We start from the raw sequence: 24,926 nt of genomic DNA on the forward strand, positions 1-24,926 counted from the left end.
AAATTGAAGTGACTATCAAATGAATGTTTTTTTTTTTTTTTAAGTGCCAAACTATTAACATTACTTTGACTATTTGGTTCCTAAATGTTGAATTACATTGGGTTCATGCTCTCTGCAGCCAAAAACTCATCCCACAAAATAATTTTTTATAGTGGCACAATCCATATTAATCTTTATTTCAAGTAAAAATACTGGTAACTTGGTTGAATGCACAATCTTTGATGTCAACAGCAAAAGATAAAGCATTTCTCCTCTCCTTTAAAAAGCTATTTATTTTGTTAAACTACTTATGCATGATTATTTATTTTATACATTATCTCCATTTTATTATTTGCATTTAGCATTGTTGTTTTCCTGCCACCAATGACCCTGTGGACCATTTTGAAGTCATGACCCACCAATTGAGAATCATTGCTTTAGGTTTTGTTATGACTGATTTCATGTTTATAATTTCTTCAAATCTTTACTGCATTCTCTGCTCTAGGTAATGGCAAATAACCTTGTGAGCTCTCAGTTAATTGAGGTGAAGCTCACAGCTGATGTAATGACCCCATTAGCTGACCTAGCAGTGATTTCCATGCCAGAAGCCATTGCTGTAAACACCTCAACTTGCTACACAATTTGAGTAAAAGCTGACATCTCTATAGGCGTTACTATCAGGTTAATGTCTCTGAATTATAATTGAGTTAAATTGATGAAATTAAGGTTGACCTCTTCTGAATGCATAATACTCCATTGTGCTATATTATGAAATGATTTATCTCTCCAGATGGGATTTTGATGATAATACAGCAATGTCAGTCACCCAGTTTCTGCTCCTTTAGAGATGGAAGACAGCAAAGCGCCTTTAACAAAGCGCCAAATATGTCTATCTGCAAGATTCCATCCATAATACATTTTCTTTTTCAGGTACTATGAATAATTATAGTTACACAACATTTATTTATGTTTATTTCATTATTATTTATGAAAATATTTATATTATACTATTTCATTTTAGGATTATTTATATTATTAAATGATAATTAGGCCTATCTAATATTTTAAAAATGTGTATTCTAGTCCTCGTTAAAGGTTTTATTCCATTAATAGAACTTAAAAAACTTATTCATGTTTATTTTTCCTCCACATTTTGAATAGATTTTTTTTAAGTGTGTAATTGTTTTTTATTTTTTGTATAGTTTTTTTTGCGTGAATTATATTTGAGACTAATCTTTAAATAAGGACTCCAATGTCAAGACTGTTGGTGTCATCATCTCCTATTGTATGTCAAGTCAACCACACCATCCTTTTAGAGGTCTCACTATGGCCCTTCTTCATACGGAGTGCTTTATTCATGGAATTTTGGTGATGACTCTGACCAAGTGAAGGAATATTACAGTGAAGTCAGGCATGTTTTTAAAAGACCTGGCACATACAATGTCACCTCATGTGCCAACAGCTCCCTGTCTGTCTTGACTAACTCTACAGCAGTGGAGCTATTTTTCAGTGGAGCAGGTCTCCAGCTATATTACAACAGCTCCACTGAACTGAACTGCACCTTTGAAATCAGTGGCAGAGTATCTTTAGGTTCAAGTCTAAAATGGACCTTTGACTTTGGAGATGGTTCGGTACTTAAAGATCACACCGAGAGCTCAGCCTCTCCCATTTACAGTATAAGTCTCTCGGAAATTACACTGTTCAGGTTACTGCTTATAATTCTGTAAGTAAAGAACACTGGTTTGTTAGTGTTGGTAGATTATTGTTTGCTAATTAGTAAAATTATCCCTACAGACTGCATTGTAAGTAAAACAGAAACCAATTCTGAGGTGTTGGTGAAAGGATTGGGCTTCATTTTTGACTTTCTCCTGGGATTTCGGAGATGGCACAACATTTTCTGTCATTAAAGGAGCTACGATTATCACTCATACTTTTCTAACTTCAGGAACTTACACGGTGTAAATGTTCGAAGCCTAGTGGCTTCGGCCCATTATGAAACCAGCATATGTGTTGAGACTCAAATAACAGATGTAACTCTGCATTCAGCCAAGAGTGCTGTAGCTGTGAATGAGGAAATATGCTTTGAAGTTTCCTTGCTTCCTAAAGTAACATTATCTGTTTTGGTGGTATAACAATCTTTCTAGTGATTTAGTCAAAGGCCTGTCACACCATTGCTTTGTTTTTCAAGAGGAGGGTTTGCATGAAATTTCAGTGGAGGTCCATAACAAAGTCAGCAGAGGAACAGCAAAAACAACCATTACAGTTCAAAGGCCTGTATCCTAATACAGGCCTAATCTATCCATAAAATATGATGGTAACCATGATGCAATGACTGTTAATCAGTCCTATTACTTTTGGGCTGAGCTTCCTGGTAAAATAGCTTCTTTTCAGTGGGACTTTGGTGATGGTTTCAAAAAGGAGGGTCAGAATCAATCACAGGTTTTCTGTTTTCCTGGACAGTTTCGTGTAACAGCCACCGCATCCAATATGATAAGTTCACATTCTGTGTCTATAGAGATTGAGGTGCAGGCACCACTGTCATACTTAATGGTTAATACTAGTCAGCCATTTGTGGAGGCTGGAAAAAAGATACTGATAACAGCTCAGACTGATGTTAATGAAAATTATGTGTTTTATTGGACTGTGAATCCTTCATCACCTCCAAAGACTGGGATGTCCCTGTTCATGCATGTGTTTCCTAAAGCAGGGGTGTTTCAGATTAAAGTCACAGCACAAAATCTTGTCAGTCGAGTAGAATCCATAACGCACATAGAGATTGTAAAGAGAATACATGGGGATCAAATTCAATCTCAAGGGCTAAAGTCTACAAGATATTTTCTGACAAATCAGACCATGCTCTTGATGGCATCAGTGACATGTGGTTCTAACTTGACATATGAGTCGACAACAAACCAAAGAATGGCAAGTAATAGCAAACAAACTTTTTACAAACAGTCCTGGTGACATATGTACACATCAAGCTGGTAGTATCCAAGTTCTTGGATCAGTAGATACCGACCTTTCACTGAGAGCAGTAGAGCTTGTGTCTGATCTGAGTATTTAATCCCCAATGAATACTTTAGCCAAAGGAAAGCCAGTGAGGATATTTGTGAGTGTGTCATCTGGAACAGACCTTCGGTACTCATGGTTATTGGATTCTGAGAGCAGTCTTGTATTATCAGATATGCCTTCTGTTCTGCATGTTTTTAAAGTTATCTGTGTGGTCAAGATCAGGGTATCAGTCTCAAATGTATTTGGGTCTGATGATGCAACCAAGCTACTAATAATTCAGGAGAACATATAAAGTGGACTTTCAAATAGATGGACAATTCAGACCACTGTTTGTAAAATCAAATAGCCTCCTGTTGCTCCATGGCTCTGCAGGAACAGAAAATGTCCTGCATTGGGAATGGGTTTTGATGTTTCACAATAAAACTGTTATGGTTCTTGCAGACAATCAAACTGTTAGCTATTCTTTTGTGGATGTTGCAGATCACTGTATCTTACTTAATGCCTCAAATGACATTAGCTGGCAAACTGTTTCATATACCGTTACAGTTCAGGAAGCCATCCAGGGACTTTTACTTACGGCTAGCACTGATGTTGTACTGTATGTGAAGATGATCCAGTTACTTCCACACCATCTTTCTCCCAAGGAAGTGAAGTTTCCTTTTCTTTGGAGTTTGTTAATGCAAGTTATTCTGTGGACATTTGGCAGAATTGTACCACCTCTTCTCTTTCAGTCGGAAACCACCTTGTAAGAGCAACAGCAACAAATCATGTCATTTACCAAAGTGCATCAGTGATTGTCAGAGTTGTGGAGAGAATTAAAGGTCTGCATTTGATCGGATGTTGCTTTGCTGTCCTGGAGGCATCCAAAAACATCAGTTTTCAAGTGTCCAGTGGCTCACAAGCCAATTACCACTGGACTTTCCTATTAAATGGAGCACAGTCCTCTCTGGAAATTGGGCAAAATGTTCACTTCACAACTTTCACTAATGGATCCCTGTCTGTTACAGTGGAAGCTGATAATGGCTTCTGTTCACAGACCCCTGACCAGTACAGCAACAATACAGAAGCATGTGAAGAAAGTGAAGCTATTTAACACCCATGATGGAGCTTTCATTGATTATCCGATCGCATTTGTTGCTACCACAGATGGAAGCAGCAACCTTAAATACTTTGGGATTTTGGTGATGGCAGTGAAGGAGTCCTGGTTACAGAATCCAATAGAAATGTCCACAAATATAATGTTACTTGATGAGTTTTTTTGTAAAATTAACAGCTTTCAACAACATAACAGTTGAAGTACAAAAACTGCAGTGTACCCAGCCACATATCTTCATTTCAAAAGAACAATATAAAATATTAAAATCCAGACCAAGTTACTTGAAAGCAAGAATGGGCTTTAACAGTTGTGTTACACACAAAGCATATTATTTCTGGGAGATCTTCAAGGGCCAAGATTGCTCAGGAATGGACAAGGTGTCCTTAAATGATTCAGTGGATGTCACAACACCGCTTCTTTCTCTGCCAAAGCACGCTCTGAAAGTGGGAAACTACTGTCTGACTTTTACTGCCAGACTTCCAGGAACTTATCTTGAGCAGAACAGGAGAATTCAGCTTACCGTGGTCCACAGTGAGTTGGTGCCTGGGATTAACGGTGGTTCTCACAGGTTCTGGTCTAGTCAGTATGATCTGATTTTGGATGCAATGGAGCCTTTTGATCCAGATTCAGAGGAGAAGGAAAACAAACTGTTTCAGTTCCAGTGGGGTTACACTATAGAGGTACGGTACAAATACAGTAAATACTTGATTCCCTTAATGTAAACATTCAATTGATTGTGTATTCTGTGTTTCCAGAACACAACAGCATTGTCTTCTGCTGTTTCCACCTTCCATAAACATATTCCAGGAAATGGAAGTATACTGCTTCTTCCCAGAAGTACACTGCTGCCAGACAGAATGTACCATTTTACTCTCATCCTTTACAAAAGTGGACGACAAGCTGTGTCTATTTCACAGTCAGTAAGTGTTAACTTATTTTACTTCACCTTGCTCTCCAAAATATGAACATACAGTATTTGATGCTTTTCTTTAGCTAAAGAAATCATCTTACTTGCAGAAACTTAAAATAACACAACAGACAGAATTTAATAGTTGGGCTAAAGCATTAAAACACCAACGCGTATCGGTCCCATTGGCCTTCATCAGGGTGTTGGTAACAAACAGACAGAATCACGCAATACTTATAGTTGCATTGGTTTCAGGTGTGCCACTCTGGTACTTGCAACACAATTTTTGGCCACTAGAGGCAATAGTTCAGATAATGGCTAATACCAAAGGTCAAACCATACAAATACAAGATAAGGGATCTCAAAGTGGAAAAAAAGAGTAACACCAATACAAACATCTTGTGTACTCCACACAATTATATCCCTAAAGTCAATAAATGTGTAGAGGCTAGTTACCAATCTTACTTCTGAATTCATTGTCAAGATAGTTCTAAAACAACAGGAGAAAAATATTATTATGGGCATTACAGTACATTAAAAGAACAGTCAACATTCACGGACAACAATACACTGTCCCTATTGAGACACAACCTTTACAAAAAAGGTGAGAGGTCAAAGTCTTCATTAAGACCTGGATGACTGGTGGCCCTCAAGGAATAGATCCAATATGTCTCCCTTTGTTTAAGGCGTTTGATGATATCCCCACCCCTGGCATCCAGGCGAACAGCCTCAATGCCCACTACTCTTAGGGTCGAATCACTCCCATGTTTTGCGTCTATATAATGTTTGGCCATTGGATAGTTCATATTTCCAGTCCGAATGGCATATCTATGTTCAGCTACCCTGTCTCTTAGTCTCCTTTTAGTAAGGCCTATATAAAAACAGCCACAAGTACACTCTAAACGATAAACAACATGGGTAGAATTGCAATTTATAAAACTATTAAATGTGTAAGTCTTATTGCTAAAAACATCCATAAATTTGTCAGTTTTAGCAATATTCTCACAATAATTACAATTACCACAAGGAAAGTTACCCTTGGGTTGACGAAGCCAAGTTTCACGTTTAGGAGCAGGGAGGTGACTTCTTACTAGCTTGTCCTTAAGTGTGGGGGCCCCTCCTAAAACTGATTCCAGGGGGTTCCGTGAATATTTCCCGTAAAGTCGGGTCACATTCAATAATGTTCCAGTTTTTCTTTATAATGTGTTTAATCTGGACCGCCTCCTTGCTGTAATGAGTAACAAAATAGGGTTTCTGTGTTGATACTCTATTGGGTCTAGACTGAAGCAAGCTCTTCCTTTCAAGTGATTGGGCTCGATTATGAGCTTGAACAAGAGTTTTTGTTTGATAACCTCTTTGTTGAAAACGCCGCTGCATATCCAAAGACTGATACTGGAAATCCTGATCTGAATCACATATACGCCTTAGTCTCTGGATCTGTCCAAAGGGTATGTTATCAATAAGCCATGGGGGATGAAAACTATTAGCATGCAGCAAGGTATTACGATCTGTTGACTTTCTGAAGATAGATGTATGTAAGAATCCCTCATTATCTTTTGAGATCCGTAGATCAAGAAAGTTAATAGTGTGTAAATCATAGTCCAGACTAAATTTTAGGTTCTCATTTAAGCTATTAACATATACATGGAAGTCTACAAGTTCTTTTTCTGAACCTGAGAACATCAAAATCACATCGTCAATATATCTACCCCACCACAAGATTTTATCTTTAAAAGGGTTGACGTGGGAAAAATATATAGCGCTCCTCCCATAAGCCTAGAAACAGATTGGCATAGTTGGGAGCAAAACAAGCACCCATTGCAGTCCCCTTTTCTTGTCTATACAATTTGTCTTGAAAGAGAAAGATGTTGTTCTTTAAAGTCCACTCAGTAAGTTGCACTATAAAGTCACTGGGAGGCATCAAATGTTCAGGTCTGGATGAGAGAAAGTGTTTCAAAGCCTCTAAACCCTCGTTATGTACAATATTGCTGTATAGAGACTCCACATCCATTGTGGCCATAATGCAGGAGCCTATGTTACCTATTTGTTCAATTTTCTTTAAAACCTGTGTAGTATCTTGAATATAAGAAGGTAAATCTGCCACAAATGGCTTGATAAAATAATCCACAAACTTGGAAGCAGGTTCTGTTATTGAATCATTCCCGCTGATTATCGGTCTGCCAGGTGGATTTTCCAGATCCTTGTGGACTTTGGGGAGCATATAAAAAGTAGAATAACGTGGGTGTGTTGACAAAGCAAAAACTCATATTCTCTCTTAGTAATCCAATTATGTAATTTTGCCTCATTAAGCAATTGCTCCTGCTCTCTTCTTATAGTGTTCATTGGATTGGATGAGGGCTTTGAGTAATACTGAGTGTTGTCTAGTTGGCGAAGAGCTTCACTTATATACTTCTTCTTGTCCCACACACAGACAGCACCACCCTTATCAGCACTTTTTATGATTATATCATCTCTCTCCGAAAGCCACTTAAGTGCTTGAGATTCATTTTGTGTAAGATTATGCTGGGTGATCTTTTTTTGTTTACTGTAAAGCTTTTCTACTTCATAGGACACCTTTTTGGTGAAAGTAGTCAATATGGGATTTGTGGTACAAGGTGAAAAAAGTAGACTTGGGCCGAAAAGAAGAGTTTACCGTGGTGGTTGAGTAGGTAGCTGCACCCTGTGCGTTCTGGGAGTACCAGTTGAGTAGGTAGCTGCACCCTTAGAATCGATAGAGGTCCACTTTGGTGTCAAATGGTCTACCTGAGTTTGTAGGAGAAAATGAGAGACCCTTGGACAAGACAGAAACGCAGTCATCAGAGAGGGGGAGGTCTGAAATATTGATTACTACCGATGCTTCAACCGGCTCCTTGTGATTGGTGGTTCCTGAGAGTGGGTTCCGCCACTTTCCACCCCTCCGCGTTTTCCTCTTCCTCTTTTGTAAGGTTGGTTGTGCTGTCTGGGGCGAGATTCCAAAAAAAGCATTTCTGTCATACACATCAGCAATTTTGTCACGGTCATTAGTGACATGAGTTTCATCATAGTTCTCATCATCAGTGCTTGGAAGATTAAAAGACACTCTTCTTTTTGTCAGGTGTCCCTTCCTGCCCCAGCCATATATAGAACAATTACTATAGTCATTACGGTCTCGCTTAAATTTGATTATTTTGCCTTGTTTCAATTTTGTTGACAGTTTATCAAGATCTTCTTTTAGTTTATTTTCAAAAGGCAACCTGTGTTCCTCTGATTCTGTCTGAGTGAGCTGAGATTTCAAATCCTCAATCTGAGATTGTACAACTGACTTCTGCTTTCTGGCTTCTTCAATTAACAAGAGGATTAAGTCTAGGGAGCATTTGTTGAGAATTGCTTCCCATTTATCCTTAAAATCCACATTATCATAGCCAAATGAGGGAAATTTATTCAATCTCAAACCTCTTGGGATCATGTCCTGCCTCCAGTAGTCAGATAGGGTAATGATATGAAGATTCAGCTTCACCTCTTTTTCAGAAAGTTTTTGAAGATCAATGTGCAGTTTACGTGTATCTGTCCTCTGTGCATGTTCCTGGTCAAAGTCCAGTTCCAGAAGAGTGTCTTCTACAATGATAGCTTTGCCCTCATCCTTAGTGTAGGAGAAAGATTTGTTAGTGGCCATGTTGATATTATAGTGGGTCCTCAACGTTCAAAAAGTAAAACGGAGCTGCTCCTGTCCAGGGTCACCCAAAATGATCCTCATAAGACTAGACAAAAGAGAACTGGAGCGCTGCTGGAATCCCTTGTATCCTCTGGTGCTCTTGGAAGGGTAAAATGGAGAAAAAGATTTTGGAAAAAAAATCCAAGTCCAGGCACTCAATAGGATGCAAAAGTTAAAAAGCCTTTAATAGTTGGGCTAAAGCATTAAAACACCAACGCGTATCGGCCCATTGGCCTTCATCAGGGTGTTGGTAACAAACAGACAGAATCACGCAATACTTATAGTTGCATTGGTTTCAGGTGTGCCACTCTGGTACTTGCAACACAATTTTTGGCCACTAGAGGCAATAGTTCAGATAATGGCTAATACCAAAGGTCAAACCATACAAATACAAGATAAGGGATCTCCAAGTGGAAAAAGAGTAACACCAATACAAACATCTTGTGTACTCCACTTAATTATATCCCTAAAGTCAATAAATGTGTAGAGGCTAGTTACCCATCTTACTTCTGAATTCATTGTCAAGATAGTTCTAAAACAACAGGAGAAAAATATTATTATGGGCATTACAGTACATTAAAAGAACAGTCAACATTCACGGACAACAATACACTGTCCCTATTGAGACACAACCTTTACAAAAAAGGTGAGAGGTCAAAGTCTTCATTAAGACCTGGATGACTGGTGGCCCTCAAGGAATAGATCCAATATGTCTCCCTTTGTTTAAGGCGTTTGATGATATCCCCACCCCTGGCATCCAGGCGAACAGCCTCAATGCCCACTACTCTTAGGGTCGAATCACTCCCATGTTTTGCGTCTATTATAATGTTTGGCAATTGGATAGTTCATATTTCCAGTCCGAATGGCATATCTATGTTCAGCTACCCTGTCTCTTAGTCTCCTTTTAGTAAGGCCTATATAAAAACAGCCACAAGTACACTCTAAACGATAAACAACATGGGTAGAATTGCAATTTTATAAAACTATTAATAGTGTAAGTCTTATTGCTAAAAAACATCCATAAAGCTGAACATAGATATGCCATTCGGACTGGAAATATGAACTATCCAATGGCCAAACATTATATAGACGCAAAACATGGGAGTGATTCGAAAATAATCAAATTTAAGCGAGACCGTAATGACTATAGTAATTGTTCTATATATGGCTGGGGCAGGAAGGGACACCTGACAAAAAGAAGAGTGTCTTTTAATCTTCCAAGCACTGATGATGAGAACTATGATGAAACTCATGTCACTAATGACCGTGACAAAATTGCTGATGTGTATGACAGAAATGCTTTTTTGGAATCTCGCCCCAGACAGCACAACCAACCTTACAAAAGAGGAAGAGGAAAACGCGGAGGGGGTGGAAAGTGGCGGAACCCACTCTCAGGAACCACCAATCACAAGGAGCCGGTTGAAGCATCGGTAGTAATCAATATTTCAGACCTCCCCCTCTCTGATGACTGCGTTTCTGTCTTGTCCAAGGGTCTCTCATTTTCTCCTACATACTCAGGTAGACCATTTGACACCAAAGTGGACCTCTATCGATTCTATAGAAGTCTACATTTAAAGGCAAATTGTATTTGATCATTGGTCTTCATCAGACATTACTCAACCACCACGGTAAACTCTTCTTTTCGGCCCAAGTCTACTTTTTTCACCTTGTACCACAAATCCCATATTGACTACTTTCACCAAAAAGGTGTCCTATGAAGTAGAAAAGCTTTACAGTAAACAAAACAAAGATCACCCAGCATAATCTTACACAAAATGAATCTCAAGCACTTAAGTGGCTTTCGGAGAGAGATGATATAATCATAAAAAGTGCTGATAAGGGTGGTGCTGTCTGTGTGTGGGACAAGAAGAAGTATATAAGTGAAGCTCTTCGCCAACTAGACAACACTCAGTATTACTCAAAGCCCTCATCCAATCCAATGAACACTATAAGAAGAGAGCAGGAGCAATTGCTTAATGAGGCAAAATTACATAATTGGATTACTAAGAGAGAATATGAGTTTTTGCTTTGTCAACACCCACGTTATTCTACTTTTTATATGCTCCCCAAAGTCCACAAGGATCTGGAAAATCCACCTGGCAGACCGATAATCAGCGGGAATGATTCAATAACAGAACCTGCTTCCAAGTTTGTGGATTATTTTATCAAGCCATTTGTGGCAGATTTACCTTCTTATATTCAAGATACTACACAGGTTTTAAAGAAAATTGAACAAATAGGTAACATAGGCTCCTGCATTATGGCCACAATGGATGTGGAGTCTCTATACAGCAATATTGTACATAACGAGGGTTTAGAGGCTTTGAAACACTTTCTCTCATCCAGACCTGAACATTTGATGCCTCCCAGTGACTTTATAGTGCAACTTACTGAGTGGACTTTAAAGAACAACATCTTTCTCTTTCAAGACAAATTGTATAGACAAGAAAAGGGGACTGCAATGGGTGCTTGTTTTGCTCCCAACTATGCCAATCTGTTTCTAGGCTTATGGGAGGAGCGCTATATATTTTCCCACGTCAACCCTTTTAAAGATAAAATCTTGTGGTGGGGTAGATATATTGACGATGTGATTTTGATGTTCTCAGGTTCAGAAAAAGAACTTGTAGACTTCCATGTATATGTTAATAGCTTAAATGAGAACCTAAAATTTAGTCTGGACTATGATTTACACACTATTAACTTTCTTGATCTACGGATCTCAAAAGATAATGAGGGATTCTTACATACATCTATCTTCAGAAAGTCAACAGATCGTAATACCTTGCTGCATGCTAATAGTTTTCATCCCCCATGGCTTATTGATAACATACCCTTTGGACAGATCCAGAGACTAAGGCGTATATGTGATTCAGATCAGGATTTCCAGTATCAGTCTTTGGATATGCAGCGGCGTTTTCAACAAAGAGGTTATCAAACAAAAACTCTTGTTCAAGCTCATAATCGAGCCCAATCACTTGAAAGGAAGAGCTTGCTTCAGTCTAGACCCAATAGAGTATCAACACAGAAACCCTATTTTGTTACTCATTACAGCAAGGAGGCGGTCCAGATTAAACACATTATAAAGAAAAACTGGAACATTATTGAATGTGACCCGACTTTACGGGAAATATTCACGGAACCCCCTGGAATCAGTTTTAGGAGGGCCCCCACACTTAAGGACAAGCTAGTAAGAAGTCACCTCCCTGCTCCTAAACGTGAAACTTGGCTTCGTCAACCCAAGGGTAACTTTCCTTGTGGTAATTGTAATTATTGTGAGAATATTGCTAAAACTGACAAATTTATGGATGTTTTTAGCAATAAGACTTACACTATTAATAGTTTTATAAATTGCAATTCTACCCATGTTGTTTATCGTTTAGAGTGTACTTGTGGCTGTTTTTATATAGGCCTTACTAAAAGGAGACTAAGAGACAGGGTAGCTGAACATAGATATGCCATTCGGACTGGAAATATGAACTATCCAATGGCCAAACATTATATAGACGCAAAACATGGGAGTGATTCGACCCTAAGAGTAGTGGGCATTGAGGCTGTTCGCCTGGATGCCAGGGGTGGGGATATCATCAAACGCCTTAAACAAAGGGAGACATATTGGATCTATTCCTTGAGGGCCACCAGTCATCCAGGTCTTAATGAAGACTTTGACCTCTCACCTTTTTTGTAAAGGTTGTGTCTCAATAGGGACAGTGTATTGTTGTCCGTGAATGTTGACTGTTCTTTTAATGTACTGTAATGCCCATAATAATATTTTTCTCCTGTTGTTTTAGAACTATCTTGACAATGAATTCAGAAGTAAGATTGGTAACTAGCCTCTACACATTTATTGACTTTAGGGATATAATTGTGTGGAGTACACAAGATGTTTGTATTGGTGTTACTCTTTTTTTCCACTTGGAGATCCCTTATCTTGTATTTGTATGGTTTGACCTTTGGTATTAGCCATTATCTGAACTATTGCCTCTAGTGGCCAAAAATTGTGTTGCAAGTACCAGAGTGGCACACCTGAAAACCAATGCAACTATAAGTATTGCGTGATTCTGTCTGTTTGTTACCAACACCCTGATGAAGGCCAATGGGCCGATACGCGTTGGTGTTTTAATGCTTTAGCCCAACTATTAAAGGCTTTTTAATTTTTGCATCCTATTGAGTGCCTGGACTTGGATTTTTTTCCAAAATCTTTTTCTACATTTAACCCTTCCAAGAGCACCAGAGGATACAAGGGATTCCAGCAGCGCTCCAGTTCTCTTTTGTCCTTGCTCTCCAAAATATGAACTAATAATTTCCTCACAGTCATTTTGTTACACCCGTATGACTTTCTTTTTTCTGTGCACATAAGAATGATATTTTTAAAATTGTCTTTTTTAATTAAAAAAATGTAAATTCATAAAATGAAATTCAGTGGGGTGTAATGTTGTTTTGGACCCCACTGACCTTCACTGTATGGACAAAAGCAATTAAAACTTTCTTGAAAATATATATTTTTATTGCAAATTGCACTCACCACAATTTCTATCCATAGAATAAAGAAAAATTACAGAGAACAAAAAAAATGCTTTGTAATGTTACAGTTCATTCCAGCCCATACAGAAATACTGTTCAGTATTTACTACTGTATGAGAACATTTTACTTAATTATGTTCATGGAAATCTTCATTCTAATGGGACATTCTGTTGAAGGGATAGTTCATCCAAAAATGAAAATCATTTAGTCTCTTGTCATTCAAAATGCCTATAGTTCATCTTTGGAACACACACACAAAATATATTTTTGATATTCCCTCATCATTTTTGTCCATCTATTGAAAATCTACTCAATCAAAAATTTGACACATCAAAAAGTCCAAAAAGACACTGTAAAATATATCATTATGAATCAAACTTCTGAAAAGACGTGATTGTTTTATTTGATAAATCAATTTAATTCTGGCATTGATTCATGTATAAACATTGATCCACACACAGTGAGCACATCAATGTGTTAAAAATATGGATTAAAATATCTTTTTTTGTCTGTTTCCAAAATGAAGGGAAGTCTTATGGTTTTGGAATGACATGAGGGTATAATGATGAAAGGATTTTCATTTTTTGTTAACTATCAATTTAAGCTTGTCGGGGATGGAACTTCCCAGACAGCAACCAGTGTCAGCCCAGATCCGGCCCACATCTGGCCCGCATGGAGTTCACACGGGCCAGATGTGGGATCTGGCCCAACACTATGTTGCTGTCTGGGTTTTTAGTGATTTTTCTAAAAAAGAAAATACATCAGCAGAGAAGAGAAAGCTATGTCCTTCTAATGTCTTTAACTCTTTTTTTTTATTCTTGCAGGTTACAGTGGACAATACCACATTTCTACCTGTGACTGTAAAGTGTGTCTCATGTTATTACCTGCTGTCATTCCATGTGAGTCATGGCCATTATGTTACATTGGCTGGTCATTGTTCTTCATGTCAAGACATTGTACAGGTATTCAATTAGCAATGTCCCTTAAAATAACTTATTTTGCCTTTTATAAGTCTCTCTCTCTCTTTCTCATACACACACATCTTAATAATGTTTTATAACACTTGGTGGACTGCAGAGAATCAGAAAGGTGAAGCTCTAACACTGAGGGAAGTCACTACCTTGACAGGAAGTCTCAGGAGAGAAACAGACATTAAACCACCCTGCTAATGAAGGGCCAAAAATACACCTTTACTCTCAACGTGTCTGAACCAGCCTCTGGGCTTTGGGGGTCAGGAAAGCATCACCTTAGTCCCCAACCCAACCATCCTCCCTATGGGGGTATTTGCACTCTGTCTCCCGACGACTCGCTTCATTTCCTGGAAACCATACTCTCTTACAGTTGCTCAGGTAGTGTCATTTCTTTTCACCTCTTATTTCTCACCCAAGTAATGGCTCTGCGGATTGACGCATTCTTTGCTATTTTTTCTCAACAGAAGGGTGGATGGATGATGACGGTGACTCAGCTCAGCTGATATTTTCACTGCAGGTGGCACAGTGTGAAGATTCTGGACCATTATGTCCTTTGATTACCCTTTACAGAGGCACTTAGAGCACGTTCAGCTCCCTGGTGCCACTGGGTAGTGTGTGCACAGTGGAAAACGTAACTGTTATTCACGTGCTGGAACTGGTAGAGTACAGTATGGGGGCTTCAGTCATTGCAGCAAGAAAGTTAGTCATTCAGCTGCTTGCCAATTGTATAATCAAATAAAATTTGACTACACATCACAGCTCTAAAATTACAATTAATATATTCTGCAGCAACCTGACAGTGCTGCTGAGTGACCAATGCACAACGGAGTGGTTGAGGAATTAGAGGCAATAAGAGTTATGGGCCTTGCGCCAATAAGGCAACCCTCAGGACATCATTCAATATTCTATTGCCCTGAGCAGCCAACTTAACCAGGTAACCAAGATAGCTCTAACAAACCAGTTGTCTGGATATTTATTAGGTGTACTCAGTACCTTTGTAATTAAAAAGACTATTATACTGGATGGATAAAATGGACTAAAAAAAAAAACATACTCACATGAAATGTTCATAACTCATTCATAACTTCATTGAGAATGCTTTTTAGATTCCAATTCAGTTGTTATTTTTATTTGTGCTAGGAAACCAGATGTCAAATTTGTAGGGCTGCAAAACCATTAATTGTGATTAATCTCATTAAAAATGAAAGTTTATGTTTACATAATATATGTGTGTGTACTGTGTATATTTATTATGTATATATAAATGCATATACATACATGTATATATTAAGGACAAATATGTTAGATTTATGTATAAAATATTTATATTTTATATAATATAAATTATATACAAGTATCATTTTGCAGCCCTACAAATAAGCATTTTAGGAAGTTGAATTCAAAAAAACTTAAACTCAAATAATCATAGTAAGTATAAAGAAAGTTTAAAGACAGGCTAACAGATACATTTGTCTGAAATTTTTTATTCATGCATATAGATAATATATGTATATGGACCAAGCTGTAGAAACACTTTATTTTCCCAGAATGCCATTATCTGTTGAACTTCTCTGAAATGTAATTTAGTACATTGCACCTCCCACAGTGTAGCTAATTTAATTCAAATTCCAACTCATGAACTAAAACGGGGCCAAGTTCTTAAAGATATTCGCCCAAAAATGAAAAAATCTGTCATCATTTACTCACCCTCATTTCATCCAAAACTCAACGACTTTATTCTGTGAAACACTAAAGAATATATTTTGAAAAATTTCACTGGGGTCAGTGTTGTTTGGTTTCTGACATTCAGAAATATCTTCTTTTGTGTTCAACAGAAGAAAGAAAGTCATACAGGGTGAGTAAATAATTACTGAATTTTGGGGCGAATTCAGAATTTAAAGGGACAGCTCATCAGCAACTGACAATATTTGCTTTTTGTGTAGTTGCATCCACACCACAAGATGTCAGTCTAATACAACTGCCAAAAAATAAAGTTTCTGTTATCCTCCACCCATTTCTTTTTAATTAATTTATTATTATTATTTTTATTATTATTATTATTATTATTATTATTATTATTATTATTATTATTATTATTTATTTCTAAATCAAAATCCACCACTTTCACAGCTAGCGTCTATACAGGTCCTTCTCAAAAAATTAGCATATTGTGAAAAAGTTCATTATTTTCCATAATGTAATGATAAAAATTAAACTTTCATATATTTTAGATTCATTGCACACCAACTGAAATATTTCAGGTCTTTTATTGTTTTAATACTGATGATTTTGGCATACAGCTCATGAAAACCCAAAATTCCTATCTCAAAAAATTAGCATATCATGAAAAGGTTCTCTAAACGAGCTATTAACCTAATCATCTGAATCAACTAATTAACTCTAAACACCTGCAAAAGATTCCTGAGGCTTTTAAAAACTCCCAGCCTGGTTCATTACTCAAAACCGCAATCATGGGTAAGACTGCCGACCTGACTGCTGTCCAGAAGGCCATCATTGACACCCTCAAGCGAGAGGGTAAGACACAGAAAGAAATTTCTGAACGAATAGGCTGTTCCCAGAGTGCTGTATCAAGGCACCTCAGTGGGAAGTCTGTGGGAAGGAAAAAGTGTGGCAATAAACGCTGCACAACAAGAAGAGGTGACCGGACCCTGAGGAAGATTGTGGAGAAGAACCGATTCCAGACCTTGGGGGACCTGCGGAAGCAGTGGACTGAGTCTGGAATAGAAACATCCAGAGCCACCATGCACAGGCGTGTGCTTTTGAACCAGAAACAGCGGCAGAAGCGCCTGACCTGGGCTACAGAGAAGCAGCACTGGACTGTTGCTCAGTGGTCCAAAGTACTTTTTTCGGATGAAAGCAAATTTTGCATGTCATTCGGAAATCAGGGAGTCAGAGTCTGGAGGAAGACTGGGGAGAAGTAAATGCCAAAATGGCTGAAGTCCAGTGTCAAGTACCCACAGTCAGTGATGGTCTGGGGTTCCATGTCAGCTGCTGGTGTTGGTCCACTGTGTTTTATCAAGGGCAGGGTCAATGCAGCTAGCTATCAGGAGATTTTGAAGCACTTCATGCTTCCATCTGCAGAAAAGCTTTATGGAGATGAAAATTTTGTTTTTCAGCACGACCTGGCACCTGCTCACAGTGCCAAAACCACTGGTAAATGGTTTACTGACCATGGTATTACTGTGCTCAATTGGCCTGCCAACTCTCCTGACCTGAACTCCATAGAGAATCTGTGGGATATTGTGAAAAGAAAGTTGAGAGACGCAAGACCCAACACTCTGGATGAGCTTAAGGCCACTATCGAAGCATCCTGGGCCTCCATAACACCTCAGCAGTGCCACAGGCTGATTGCCTACATGCCACGCCGCATTGAAGCAGTCATTTCTGCAAAAGGATTCCCGACCAAGTATTGAGTGCATAACTGAACATAATTATTTGAAGGTTGACTTTTTTTGTATTAAAAACACTTTTCTTTTATTGGTCGGATGAAATATGCTAATTTTTTGAGATAGGAATTTTGGGTTTTCATGAGCTGTATGCCAAAATCATCAGTATTAAAACAATAAAAGACCTGAAGAATATTTCAGTTGGTGTGCAATGAATCTAAAATATATGAAAGTTTAATTTTTATCATTACATTATGGAAAATAATGAACTTTTTCACAATATGCTAATTTTTTGAGAAGGACCTGTAAATGCTCAAGAGATGGAGGACAAGATTCAGACACATGTAAATGTCATTCAGGCTCTGGCATCTCTGCCGGTCTCCTCCTTCCAGGATGCAGCTCTGATCAGCTCAGCTTTGGCCCAGTCTACAGTAAGGCTTTCTTACTGGCTTTTTTTTTACTATTAAAGCTTATGGACAGTATAGCATTAATCAGCATTAAAGGGGTCATATGATGCGATTACAAGTTATCCTTTCTCTTTTGAGTGTTACAAGCTCTTGCTGCATAGAGAAGATCTGTAAAGTTGCAAAGACTAAAGTCTCAAATCCAAAGAGATATTCTTTATAAAAGTTAGGAGTCAACCACACCCCCCTAAAATGTCTCATTCTAACACGCCCCCACATGTCTACCTCACAATGGGGGAAGATTTGTATAATGCCACCCAAATGTTCACGCAAAGAAAGAAGGCATAACTTTGATTCTCGCTGTTGCCGCCGGCGCAATGTTTTTGGAGACGTTGTTTCGTTGTGAAAGCGAAAATACTTTGTTTGGCCTTCCAAAAGAGAACACAACTAGAAATCAGTGGTTAAGTTGTATTTACAACACAGTCCGTGTGTGAAGACGTTGTGTAGCACAAATCCGTGAATGAATGTTCCGAAGTGAGGTAAACTTCAACAGATTTGCCCCGCTCAGGGAGTAGGGAGCAATGAACACTGTGTAGGGACCATGTCAATGAGAACACAGTTCATGCACGGAGCTCACTTCTAACGAGCTGATTATCTGAATTGGATGTGTTGACAAAGAGAGACGTGCGAAATATGCAGAGCTGGGGGGCGCGAGGACTGGAATTGAGAACTGCTGGGGTAGAGTAGCGCTTGTTGTTTGTCGTTTCTCCGATCACAAATACAGACATGGTTTTATGTTTACGCTGCGCGATGCAAAGCGTAAAAATACAGTATAAGTCATTATAATCCATAATTATATCCCCACTGGATGCAACAAATGGTTCGTTTGTAATGGATTTTATTGTTTTTGTCTTGTCTCGCTAGTGTTCTGACTGGGACACGCATCACAGTATGACAAGGGGCGTAACTTTCCATCACATGCTTGAGGCATTCGGCCAATCACAAAGCACTGGATAGCTGGCCAGTCAGAGCACACCTCACTTTTTAGACCGATGAGGTTTGTAAAAAAATGCAGTGTTTCAGAAAGGTGGGGCATAGAGGAGAAACAATAATGTACAGTATGTGGAAAATAATGTTTTTTTTTTAACCTTAAACCGCATTAACACATAACACCAAATACACAAAATAATGTTCTTTTTAGCAACATTACCTGACCCTTTTAATCATAGCTTGACACAAAGCATGTCAGCTTTTTAGAGATCCAGCACAATGTGATACGAGAAGCAGAGACCTGTCACTGAATACAGATTGCCTGCTGTGCATAATGAGGAGTGCTACCCAGGAAAAAAATGATTGTCACATGCGATGTTACAAATGCAAATGATGTACTGTAAAATGTACTTTTCTGTCTGCAGGTGGTTCCCACTGAAGTGCAGTGCAACGGCTGCCATGCAAAGATGCTGAAGGTCACAGAGAAGATGATCAAAGTGATAAGAGAACAAACAGGACAGGGTGACATCAACCCCACAGACACCGCAGGAACATTCTGGCTGTTTTAAATAAAAACGGTCAGCAGAATTCATATTCAGCGTGATAATAGAGGTTCGCTCTGAAGTTGTAAATCAACCGTGGCTTAACCATCCTTCCGTTTTCACTGCAGGCAGCACACTGACTGCTGATCAGAGGCAGGGGAACAATTCAGGCCTCAAGCGTGTGGATACATCAGAAGCAGCTGTATCAGCACTAGGCCAGATTTTCGAGCTCATGCTATCATTAATGCTGTGGTGGATGAGTGGCGGAGAAGCTCTTTCCCTCGCTGTTCCAAAGATCACTGCGGTGGGCATACAGGGCGACCCTACTAAAGACCTCCTGTGCACAGAGCCCCTTAGCCACTGCCAGTTTCACATCCCATCAGCACTGAGCTCTCAACTAAAGGAGGAAAAACAAGAGGTCCTGCGGATCCTTCTGCAAATGGAGGATGAAAAAAACCCATTCATTTCAGCTGCAGAGCCTCCCATATCAACCACTCTCGCAGCCATGGAGTTTGCTACACCACAGGGGCAGCCCATTTCCATTGCCAACCTGACGCTAGACACTGCGATACAATTTACTTTACACAAATACTAAAAGATTTTACTCTGGCACCCAAGGGAAGTTTAAATTTCACAGTCAAAGCAATGGACAAAGATCCTCAGACTGGCCTCTATGTTGCCTTAAACTTCAGTTTTATTCCAGGTTATATACACCAGTCATTTAATTTAATTAGATTTCAATATAATATGTCATGTCATGTTATATTGTAACGAACAATACATTAACAGTTTACATATATTATATTATATTTAAACTGTTAATGTAGTGTTCATTATAATATAATATAATATAATATAATATAATATAATATAATATAATATAATATAATATAATATAATATAATATAATTCATAAAACGCTAGACACTAGCATCCTTGTTGATGCAATAAAATCATCAAAAGAAGCATTAAGACAATTATTATATTACAAAAGATAAAGATATTTTGAACTTGCTATTTTTACTAATCAAAGAATCCTGCAAAAAAATATGTATCATGGTTTTCAAAATAAATTAATACAGTATATTATGTTTTCAACACTGTAATGATAAGATCACCAAATCAGCATATAAGAATGATTTCTGAAGTATATTGTGACACTGAAGACTGGAGTGATGGCTAGAAATTCAGCTTTGCCATCACATGAATAAATTACATTTTGAAAGATATTAAAATAGAAAATTGGTATGGTAAATGTAATAATATTGCACAAGATTACTATTCTACTGTTATTTGAATCAAATAAATGCAGGCTTTCTGAACATAAGAGACTTTACTTTTTGAACATTAGTCTATATTGAATCATTTTTTTTTTTAATTTCATTTACTTTATGAAATGATTGTAATGATAAGTTGGTCTCAGTGTTAGTAATAGAGGTATTTAGAGAAAAATACATAATGTGTTAGCAATATAGAATAAAGAAAGCCTGTGATTTGTACTGTCGAGCAGTAGCTGGTGAAGGAGTCTATGGACTAGTATGGATCTCTGTCATTGACCATCCAGATCATCCACTGTCAGAACACACTCATTCTGAAAAGCTCGCCCTCTCTCTCTCAGCTCAAACTGCATCATTGGATCACGCAATCTTCCTTACACCACTGTAAATTCGTCCTGTTCCTTTCATAATTCATTTAATTGAAAAAAGTGATTATCAATATTGTGTTAGTCTAAACGAAACAGTTTTTCATTGTGTCTGTAAACTTTGCAGCTTGAATGGCTCAGCCAGAGATCTGTTTGTGAAGATGAACAGTAGCGTCAGCGGTGTGGACGTGTCCGTCTCAGTCTGTGTATTCAGCGTGCTGTGCCGTTCTTCAGTGCTGATGAGAGCCGCTGCAGCAGTGACGGCTTGAGTCCTCTGAGTGGCAGCAGCCCCCCACACTGCCCACTGCCTCACACAACACCTCACTTTGTTTGGATCCATCCTGGTGCACTTCTACTGCTGCCACCTGTATGCCATTTTGTTCAAAGAAATAACGTCATTTCACCCTTAAAGGCATGGTTCACCCAAAAATAAAAATTCTCTCATTAATTACTCATGTCCTTCCAAACCCGTTAGACCTTCGTTCACCTTTGAAACACAAATATAGATATTTTTGATGAAATCTTTATTAATTTTATAAATCTACAAGAATACTTCTTGTGTGCAAATAATGAATAAAGTCGTTATTTTTGTTTTCTTTGCACACAAAAAGTATTCTTGTAGCTCCATAACATTATGGTTGAACCACTGATTCATATGGACTATTTTAACGATGTCCTTACTACATTTCTGGGCCTTGAACATGTCAGTTGCGTTGCTGTCTCTTCAGGGTCAGAAAACTCTCAGATTTCAACAAAAATATCTAAATTTGTGTTCTGAAGATGAACAAAGGTCTTACAGGTTTGGAACAACATGAGAGTGAGTACAGAATAACTATCCCTATAAAGGGAATATGCACTACTGTTTCTTTAAATAATAATAATAAAAAAATCTTACTAACCACAAACCTTTTAACGGTAGTGTATACTACATTATATAATTTTTTTATTTAATTTATATAATGAAATTATTGTAGTGGTCAATGGGTGTCAGTGCTGAAAAAGTACTTTACACTATATATTAAAATAGAAAAGTGTTTCTTTAAATTATAATAATAATTCACAATATTACTGTCTTTACTGTAATTTTGAAAAATTTGGAAAAGAGGATCTGGTAAATATAACCTTTAATTCACATGCTAAAACATTCATCAACCTCATAAAACTCAACAAACAAGATGTTTTCAAGTTATAAAACGTCCAAATTCACCAGGTACCACTGCACATGTTGGCATTAGCCTGTATGACCTGAATAAAAGTGGCTCACGTCACCTTAAAAAAAAGGAGCTTTCCAGAGGAACAGCCTGGATGACTTCCAAGTTGAAACAGATGCCAATATCGGAGAGTTCTGGAAAATACACATCTGGCATGACAACACAGGTCAGTGGCTGTGAATAGCTTCCTTCCTTATTTCTAAAATAACAAATCTTCACAAACAACTGCTGTGTTTTTCAGGCCTAGACCCATCCTGGTTCCTGAAACACATGATAGTCTGGAACATACAAAATACATGTTCTTCTTCTTGTTGGAAGACTGGATATCTGTGGAGAATGAGAAGAACTCTGGAAGGGTGGAGAAAGTTATTTTAGCATCTTGTAAATGTACACATGCAGTACAGTGTAAATCATATTTGCATTTTCATAACCTTGCGATCCCCGTAGGTCCTCAGGAGCTGCAGCCATTTAAGATGATCCTTCATTCCCAGTTACTATTTGGCCTTCAAAAGCACCATCTGTGGATTTCATTATGGGAACGGCCGACCCACACCCGCTTTAGCTGAGCCCAGAGGGTCACCTGCTGCTCCCTATTATTGCATCTCTATCTGGCAGCTGGGGCAGTTTGGTAAGGAGCAGTGGGCAGAAAGGGCAGCAGGTAATAGACTTGACCTTCAAAGGCCATGGATAACAGATTGAGCTTGTATAGCTTACAATGTAGGTGCAGGTAATTACATCTTGTAAAACAAAGTAATTACATCTTGTAAAACAAAGCAATTTCTGTTTTTCTCCGAGCTACAGAAGTCTTTGTTACTGATTAATGGCACAGGAGGATAATATTCATCACTAAACAAATGAATGAATTTCCTCTCATTCCTCTCAAAACAAATGGGTTATTCTTCACATTTGTTATTGTTCCAAATGTGGTTATTCTCTTTGTTGTAATAACAGTTGCAGCTTTGATGTTCCTTTTCCAAACAATTCTCAGATTTTTATCCCAAAACACCAAGAGCAAGGTATATATGTCCGTCTACATAATCCCTTCTGAAACCATACTGTATATGTCATATTTTGACTTCTAACTTACACTACTGTTCAGAAGTTTGGGGTTGGTAAGATTTTATGGTCACACTTTATTGTATTTATTTTCGCTATTAACAAACCAAGAACTATGACTTTTGCCTCAATAAACTACTAAATTGCTGCTTATTATTAGTTAGTAAGGTAGTTGTTAAGTTTAGGTATTGGGTAGGATTAGGGATGTATGGTCATGCAGAATATGTGCTTTATATGTACTAATGAACAGGCAATGTGTTATTAATTGGAATGCTAATAAACAACTAGTTAATAGTGAGGGAGAAAAAAAACAAAACAATGACCCCAAATTTTGGAATGGTAGAGTGCATTCATGAAAAATCCACACAGAGTGCAAAGCTGATGGATTGTGTTGTAGGTGACATTGGAGGTATCTCTTCCTCCCTCTCCTGTGTCTCATACCGTGGAGATGGATGTTTTCCTCAGTCACCCAGATCTCTCCTGTTCATCTTTTCTGTCACTGCCGATAGGCCCTGACTCTTCAATTTATGATGGACCGTCTCCTTTCACTGTGAGAGAAAGTCCATTCTCATGGTTTATTAATTTTATAGAGAATCATCAAGCATAATTTCCTAAATGAATATGTTCACAGCATATTTTCTATGCATCTTCTCCAAAAGGACAAAAGAGTAAAAAAAAAAAAAAAAAAAAAATCCATACAACTTGTTTGGGTTAAATTCTTTCTTATATCGAACAATTTGCTCTTTTTTTAGATGAAGATCTTAGATCTATATCAGCAGACTTGGATCCTGCAAATACGCTTTCCTTGAAGCCAGAAGCATCTGACAGTAGCCATTTCACACCCAACGACACCATCCTGTCTGACATCTGAGTTCTGCATTGAATGTTTCACACTGACCCACGCACAATTTTCCAGGATACATGGTCACATACTTTTTTCTTTCAGCCAAGACAGCTTGTGCAGTGAGTGGTCTGATCTGAGCATGGATACGCCTACATCTGAACCTGGCTTTCACAAGTCCTCCTGCTCACTCTCAGTGCTTAGTGATGCCAGCACATTTCTCCCTAGTCCCTCACCCGACTCTATAAGCACCATATCCAACACATGCATTGGTGAGCCCACACCATCCACAGGGAATGAATTGATATTTTCAAATGAGATATTGAAAGCTAGCAAGGCACATGCTCTGACGCGTTGTGCATGAGTGAACATGTGGCCATTTCTTGATCCTCTTTTCATCCTTTATTCACTTTATTCCCATAATTTCCTTGTGTTTATCTAACTCTTGTGTTATTGTATATTAAGATAGCCTAAGATGCTGACATGGCAATAAAAACTACTACTACTGTATGGGCTGTTGTTCAAGTGTTGTTTGTGGTGTACCTGGCTTGTTTCTTCCATCATGGGTTCTGCGTGTGGTTCACCTGCTGGTGGCTGTTTTCTTGGGAACAAGCCTGGTTCTGGTGGGACAGTATGGAAGCAGGTTTTCCAGCTC

At 38.2% G+C, this 24,926-nt stretch overlaps 3 pseudogenes; all 3 read left to right on the top strand.

The window, feature by feature from the left end:
- Positions 1-487: 487 nt before the first annotated feature.
- LOC122139041 lies at positions 488-3,025 on the top strand (annotated as a pseudogene).
- A 363-nt stretch (positions 3,026-3,388) lies between these two features.
- Positions 3,389-4,888, top strand: LOC122139042 (annotated as a pseudogene).
- Positions 4,889-14,359: 9,471 nt separating this feature from the next.
- Positions 14,360-20,116, top strand: LOC122139043 (annotated as a pseudogene).
- Positions 20,117-24,926: the final 4,810 nt, after the last annotated feature.

Source organism: Cyprinus carpio, chromosome B12, assembly GCF_018340385.1.
Source record: "Cyprinus carpio isolate SPL01 chromosome B12, ASM1834038v1, whole genome shotgun sequence".
Classification (NCBI taxonomy): Eukaryota; Metazoa; Chordata; class Actinopteri; order Cypriniformes; family Cyprinidae; genus Cyprinus; species Cyprinus carpio.